This window comes from Mytilus edulis, chromosome 1, assembly GCF_963676685.1.
Source record: "Mytilus edulis chromosome 1, xbMytEdul2.2, whole genome shotgun sequence".
Lineage (NCBI taxonomy): Eukaryota > Metazoa > Mollusca > Bivalvia > Mytilida > Mytilidae > Mytilus > Mytilus edulis.
In genome coordinates, this window is record NC_092344.1 from 56,786,240 (window position 1) to 56,794,612 (window position 8,373).

At 33.3% G+C, this 8,373-nt stretch overlaps 1 long non-coding RNA gene across 2 annotated transcripts; it reads left to right on the forward strand.

Annotated features, from left to right (window-relative positions):
* Window positions 1–1,654: 1,654 nt before the first annotated feature.
* Window positions 1,655–7,772, forward strand: LOC139485443 (uncharacterized). Of its 2 annotated transcripts, none has more exons than XR_011655321.1 (4): window positions 1,655–1,723; window positions 5,245–5,285; window positions 5,676–5,783; window positions 6,240–7,772. It is a non-coding gene; the product is annotated as an uncharacterized lncRNA (long non-coding RNA). The 2 variants fall into 2 exon arrangements; XR_011655325.1 differs by lacking the exon at window positions 1,655–1,723 and adding an exon at window positions 1,736–1,753.
* Window positions 7,773–8,373: the final 601 nt, after the last annotated feature.

Below are 8,373 nucleotides of genomic sequence, written 5' to 3' on the forward strand. Positions count from 1 at the left end.
TTTAAATTTAAATGTTTCCATTCTACAGTGGTTCGGACAGCTCATCAGATTTGTGCATGCAGCATTTAGATAGCGAAACGATCTTAAGCCATACTTAGTAGTTCGGACTCTTGGGAATACTGCTGTTTCCTGTTATCTTAAATCATATTTGTTAATTTTAATATCATGCAATCAAATCATGAAGGTAGCTCAGATTTTCTTTGTGAATTATTTAAAATGTTTCTATTGCAATTGTTTTTATTCTTCTTATTTTTAAAGGTGGTTATTTAGATTTTTCTAGCAGTTTTTTGTATGGACTATCACAATCTTCATAAATTAATCTTGGAACTCTTTCTTGATTTTTTTTTCCATTTTAAAAGATTTTTTCCCGCTATTTACAGCCGTAGTGCCAAATTACTGGACAATAGTTAAATTTCGAAAGAATGAATGAGAAGTATGCTGTTAACCTGCCTAGCCTGCTTAAATATTTACCCATACGTTTTAGAATATTGGTGCCTTTTTACATATTTCAGATATATGATTGTTAAAGTTTAGGTCCGAATCTCAGTATAGTTATTCTGGGAACAGTATATCTCAGTATAGTTAATATAGTTAATATATATATATATGATGTTCCTGAGTTATTCCAAGAAGTTTAACATTTTCTTCTCAAGAAATTTTGTTTCTATTTAAATTAAATATCAAATTATGTTTATCTAAATTTTTCAACTATGGCTATAGCCTGGAATTTGTCAGGATTAGCCTTCATTAAATTTATTGAAAACCAGTTTATTAGATTTAAACTAGTATCAGTTTCTAAACTTTCAACAACTTTATCGAAATCATGATCACTATAGAGTTGAAATAATGTAAAATTGATCGAAATAGAACACAAAACTCTGCCAATTATCTATCTATATTATTTAAATTGTACATATGGTGCGTATGCATGCAGGTTACAATACACCATTAGATTTTATGGTCGCAGCCATTTTATGAGCATGGTATTCAGAATTAAGAGTATGGCTAATCCTGATTGGTCGATATGTGCGCCCGTTATTTTTTATTTTTAGAGACTTCGTCCACTCTGCTTTATACAAAATAAAAATTATTCCGTAGCCCTAAAGGCACTGAGATGACTTTTCAACGCTAGGACAAGACACCTATTTTTAAGGGCAAAATTGATAGGCATGGGAGATAAATACAAAATACGCTAAGAAAAGCAACGCGAACCTATATTTTTGGGACCAAAAAATACTTTCCTAATAACTTTTCTTTGATTCTAGCAAGATTTGGTTAAAAAAATCAACTTTCTAAAGTATGTATCTCGAAAAAGGCTACCATTGTCGCCTATGGGGAAATTAATTGTTTATTTCAATCTACATGCGTCATATATATATCTTTAATAGCATAAACAGCGCACCATAGATTACGACTATTGTATTACGACATCCTATTAACGACATTTGCATCCAATTTACGACAGCATGTTTATGTGATCTTCGGAGTAATAATATATATATCAAAACGTGATGAAAACCACTATAAGCACCACCGTTTGATTGGATTATCATTTTTCTGGTAACCTGTTTTATGATTGAGACAAGGTCTCAGTCATTTTTTTTCGATTTATTTCTAGCTTTTTCTTTGTTATGGATCGAAAACTCGTAGTTATATCTGCGCATGGTCAATTAAATCAAAACATCCGGTTTGTTCAGCCCACATTGAGCTCCACATTTTATAGGCATGTTTGGTTGTCTAATTAACTGTTTAGGTTCAAATAATTATTACAAAGGCCCTAACGGGATATCTTGTCCAATTTAAAAGTCTACCGGAATGTTTTTTTATTGAAAATGTTGTTTAATTTAAAGCACCACCTAAAATGAACTAAGCACCAGAGGAGGAAGCTTCTGTCTTAAGGTCTTACATCCAGGGTTTGGGTCCAAACTTTGTGAAGCTTGTAAATTACAGACACCTCTGGTCCAATCTTTAAGTCATGGGGGAAAATTTCACAACAGGAAATAGCTACCTTCCCGCTGGTCCAACAGACAAGTATATGGGTGTATAACACTCTTCGTGAGTCCTAGTTGGTTTGTAAGGCTCATTGGTCCACATGCCTCTTGGGTCCAATCTACAAGTCCATGTGGTCCTCTTTAAGGGTATTTTTAATTTAAAAAAAATATAAGCACCACCGAAAAAAAACTTAGCACCACAGGAGGTAGCTTCCCTCCAATTGGTCCAACTAACATGTATAGGGGTTTAAAGCACTCTATTGGGGTCTAACATGGTTTGTTATGCTCATTAGTCCACAGGCACATATGGTCAAATCTACACAAGTCCTGGGGTCTTTTGGTGTATATATCATTTAAGAAAAATATAGGCACCACAGAAAAAAAACTTAGCACCATGGGAGGTAGCTTCCCTCCAATTGGTCCATCTAACGTGTATAGGGGTCTAAAGCACTCTATTGGGGTCTAACATGGTTTGTTATGCTCATTAGTCCATAGGCACATATGGTCAAATCTACACAAGTCCTGGGGTCTTTTGGTGTATATATCATTTAAGAAAAATATAACATTTTTGTATAAGCACCACAGAAAAAAAACTTAGCACCACGGGAGGTAGCTTCCCTCCAATTGGTCCATCTAATGTGTATAGGGGTCTAAAGCACTCTATTGGGGTCTAAGATGGTTTGTTAAGCTCATTAGTCCACAGGAACACATGGTCCAATCTACACAAGTCCTGGGGTCTTTTGGTGTATATATCATTTAAGAAAAATATAAGCACCACAGAAAAAAAAATTAGCACCACGGGAGGTAGCTTCCCTCCAATTGGTCCATCTAATGTGTATAGGGGTCTAAAGCAATCTATTGGGGTCTAACATGGTTTGTTATGCTCATTAGTCCACAGGCACATATGGTCAAATCTACACAAGTCCTGGGGTCTTTTGGTGTATATATCATTTAAGAAAAATATAAGCACCACAGAAAAAAAACTTAGCACCACGGGAGGTAGCTTCCCTCCAATTGGTCCATCTAACGTGTATAGGGGTCTAAAGCACTCTGTTGGGGTCTAAGATGGTTTGTTAAGCTTATTAGTCCACAGGCACATATGGTCCAATCTACACAAGTCCTGGGGTCTTTTGGTGTTTATATCATTTAAGAAAAATATAAGCACCACAGAAAAAAAACTTAGCACCACGGGAGGTAGCTTCCCTCCAATTGGTCCATCTAACGTGTATAGGGGTCTAAAGCACTCTATTGGGGTCTAAGATGGTTTGTTAAGCTTATTAGTCCACAGGCACATATGGTCCAATCTACACAAGTCCTGGGGTCTTTTGGTGTATATATCATTTAAGAAAAATATAAGCACCACAGAAAAAAAACTTAGCACCACGGGAGGTAGCTTCCCTCCAATTGGTCCATCTAACGTGTATAGGGGTCTAAAGCACTCTGTTGGGGTCTAAGATGGTTTGTTAAGCTTATTAGTCCACAGGCACATATGGTCCAATCTACACAAGTCCTGGGGTCTTTTGGTGTTTATATCATTTAAGAAAAATATAAGCACCACAGAAAAAAAACTTAGCACCACGGGAGGTAGCTTCCCTCCAATTGGTCCATCTAACGTGTATAGGGGTCTAAAGCACTCTATTGGGGTCTAAGATGGTTTGTTAAGCTTATTAGTCCACAGGCACATATGGTCCAATCTACACAAGTCCTGGGGTCTTTTGGTGTATATATCATTTAAGAAAAATATAAGCACCACAGAAAAAAAAATTAGCACCACGGGAGGTAGCTTCCCTCCAATTGGTCCATCTAATGTGTATAGGGGTCTAAAGCACTCTATTGGGGTCTAAGATGGTTTGTTAAGCTCATTAGTCCACAGGCACACACGGTCCAATCTACACAAGTCCTGGGGTGTTTTGGTGTATATATTATTTTTAAAAAATATAAGTACCACCGAAAAATTGACTTAGCACCACGGGAGGTGGTTTCCCACCCATTGGTCCAACAAACAGGTAAAAGGATCTATAATGCTCTTTGGTGTTCTAAGTTGGTTTGTAAGGCTCATTGGTCAAAAAGCAACTGTGGTCCAATCTACACTAGTCCAGGGTTTCAGGATATTTTTCACTAAAGAAAAATATAAGCACCACCAAAAAGAAACTTAGCACCACAGAAGGTAGCTTCCCTCAATTTGGTCCAACAGATGGTGTAGGGGTCTAAATACTCTTAGGGGTACTTAGTTGGTTTGTAAGGCTCATTGGTCCAAAGGCAACTGTGATCCACTCTACAAGTCAAGGGGTCTTTTATAAAATATAAGCACCACCAAAAACAAACTTTGCATCTCTTGAGGTAGCTTCCCTCCAAATGGTCCAAAGGATGGGTAGTGGGTCTAAAATAGTCTTTGGAGTTCTTAGTTGGTTTGTAAGGCCTGTTGGTCTAAAAGCAACTGTGGTACAATCTACATTAGTCTAGGGGTCTCTGGGTATATTTTACTGAAGAAAAATAAAAATATAAGCACCACCAAAAAAAAATGTAGCACCACAGGAGGTTACTTCCCTCAATTTGGTCCAATAGATGGGTATAGGGGTCTAAATACTCTTAGGAGTACTAACTTGGTTTGTAAGGCTCATTGGTCAACAGGCAACTGTGGTCTAATCGTTAAGTTAAGGGTTCTCATAGGGTATATTTCATTAAAAAAAATATAAGCACCAAGAAAAACAAACTACCGTAAGAACCATGGGAGGTAGCTTTCCTCTCGTTGGCCCAACAAACAGATTTAGGGGTCTAACACATTCTTTGGGTCTAAGATGCTTTGAAAAGCTCATGTGGTTCAATCTTCTAGTCCAGAGGTCTGTTGTAGTATATTTCAATATTTCATATAAGAAATATAAGCACCATCAGGCACGAACTAAGCACCATGGGAGGTAACTTTCCTCTCAGTGGTCCATCAAGATAGGTTAAGGGGTCTAACCCACTCTTTTGGGTCTAAGATGATTTGAAAAGCACATGTGGGGCAATTTTCTAGTCCAGGGGTCTGTTGTTGTATATTTCATTAAAGAAATATAATAAGCACCACCAAAAATGAACTTAGCACCACGGATGATTGCTTCCACCCCCTTGATCCAATAAACAGGTATAGGGATGTAAAAAACACTTTGAGAGGCCTATATTGATTTATATGGCCCACTGTCTGTGTCCAATCTACGAGTCCAGGAGTTTTATGATATATTTCATTGACGAAAAACTTGATTTTGTTTTACAGGGCCATTTGGTCTACATGTATGCACAAAATGTTACTGACAGGTCTGTATCCTTAAAGCTATGTAAATGCAAACAAATGTTGTGAGGAGATTTAAAGCCAGAAAATTGTATTTCTTATGATAATTCTCCATTGCTTTTCCTGTCTTCAAGGCAAAAACCCTATAAAGGAGTAATTGAAATAGTATGAAACAAGCACCTTAATACATTAAGTAACTTTGTAAAAAAGAAGAAAAAAACAAATATGATATTCAGCAATGATAACAGGCTGCTGACTTAGAACAGTCACATATAGAAAAACATAAATAACATGACATGTTCATTATGGTGTGATATTTAAAATCACTATGCTAAATTATTGATTCTTAATTGTACATCATTTTTATGAAATTGTGTGTCCAACTATATATCTAAATCTTGTTTTTCTTTCCGTAGATTATCTAAATTGAAGTCAAAAGTGTTCAGATATCAGATGTACTACAGCTAAAGAATGAAATTAATTGTGGTCATTTCACAGCTTTTGCTTACAGTCAGCTTTTTATGGTAGGATAATATGCACGTCTTAAGTATTATTAGTGTATACAAATGTAAAATAAATCAATGCATACACACCTTTTATCAATTAATAATTTGTTCATTCATTTTCCCATATTTTGATAAATTACATTGCACATAATTTAAATAAATTATCACATATTAAAGTAAACAATAAGTATATCCAATTGGACGAATATAAGTTTCAAGTAGACAATTATTCTATAATATTACAAAAGTGGCGGATGACCTGTAGTTGTTAATTTCTGTATCATTTGGCCTCTTGTAAAGAGTTGTCTCATAGGCAAATACATTTACAATCTGTTAGGGAGCTGATTTTACTGATTCAGACAATTTATTTCATTCTATCTTGATTGATTATGTAACACTAAACAATTGTCACAAGCAAACAAGTATTTGAATTTCAAGTTATTATTTTAAAAAATTGAGGCTTTATTATTTCAGTGAATTAAAGAATGAAGAGAAATCAACTTATTTATACCCAAGCTGACCAACTGTCAAGAAAAAGAAGACAAAGCAACTCCATCTGAAGGAAATTAAAAGAAAAGATTTTATCATTACAACAATAGATGTGAAAATGTTATTTTTTCAATCTAAAACACACATAACAAAAAATACACTTAAGAAATACTGTTCAAGCTTGATTCTTAAAATATCAGTCTTACTTTTTTTATATTCTTGAAGATGTATTGTAAAAGTAAATTTGTTAGATTAAAGTTTTTCAAGGCTTGAATTATCTCCCCTTATTAATCTCCAAAAAACTTTATGCAAGACTGTTTGTTTTCCAACTCCTAGAATTCTAAATGTTTAAAGTTGAAAATATGTGTCAAAATTTGTTTCTTCTTTGTTTACAGTTTTATGATTGGAGTTCAACCTTTAATCTCAAGAACAAAATAAAGGAAATCTACTGTGCACAAAAGTCTTCTTCTTTTTTTTTATGAATTGTAAAGATAATTTTTGAAGACTGACAATTTAACACTGTATTAGAGAAATTTAGTTTGCAGAAATTCAAGATACATTTTGTAAAACCAAACAATATGATTTTTTTACTTAAATTAGTTCTTATTTCAAAATCAAATGACTAAGGCAGATAACTCTACTTCTAAATTATTTATCTGAAATAGTAAATTAAAGTGGCTCATTTTAGTATTATCACTGACTGATAGATTTGTCCCTTAATAGAGATTAATGTTCCTAACAATTGATGCTAACTTATATTTGCTGATGCAAATTATCCCTTAATTTTAGATTATTACTTTTAAATTAAATATATGTTGTTTTTAGGAGTTGTGTCCCTTTAATATTTTTTTATTTATCAGAATATGTTTGGTATATATGTAATCAAGGCAGTATTTTATGCTGATTACATTATCTTTATTTACATTCAAGGTTGTCAAACAATCCTGTAGTTGTAGTATTTTTGAATTTAGCGATGATCTGTATAAATATGTATTAAAATTAATTGTTTCTTTTGCACGCCCCCTCAATTACATAGTAATGGCTTATTTTTTTTATACCAACCTTAATGGTGAAAGTATTCAGAATTTGATGAATTCTGAAATTCTGCATTTTAGATCTGTGGTAATAAATAAGTTATTTGAATTTGAAACATCATTTAAGTTGACATGTTACATTTTCAAACATTTACAAATGAACCCACATTTTTATTTTATTTGAAAAGATAATAAATTGAAAAACTTATTACATTTTAAATTAATGTATCTCCTACCTACTGATACTTCTAAGAATTCTGTATGCAAATAAAAATGTTCATAGGTATTAAATTTATAGAAAATCAAACTTGAAAAGAAACTGGGGTTGATGTGCATAATTTATGTTTAATTTGAAATTGTAACAAATTATAAACTTTTATTTGATTGTACATTGTGCTGAATGTTGATTGAAGTCCATCTGTATAGATGAAACTTATGTTTTGAATATTCATTGATTAATAAACTTAATAAAAGTATAATGCAATACCCGTCTTTGTATGTTTTATGAATCAATTCAGAGCTACCACAATTTATATCACATTTTCTTGATTACTGAATGATCAAATCAATAGAATATAAATCATATGTCCCATAATGCAAGAAATAGGATGCTGGTCTCAACTTTTTTCATTTCAGAAGGTAGAAGAGTTTTATAAATTATATTTGGATGTCTGGCTTGTGTCTGGTGTCATTGATCTCAGTGTTTTTATCACCTGATTTTGTCAGTTATCATGAGTAAAAGGACAATTATATTTGGTATTAAGTCTGCACAAGAGGTATACATTTCTGTATGAAGGAGTTCATCTTCTTTTTAATTATTGATTAGTAAGACACTATAGTAATTATGTGTTGAGTATGAAATGATGATAAGATCTACTAGTATGTGTCGGTTTGGCAGGACTCATCTGACTTTTATTTGAATTTTATGATTTCAAACATAAACACTACTTTTACTGTTCTTGTCGATGTATGTTTGTTTATAGCATTTTATGCAAGCAGGGGCATTATCTGTGTCCTATGGACACATTCCCAATTTTTTTTTTTACATTGTAGCTATTATCTTGAAAACTATATTAGATAGATAG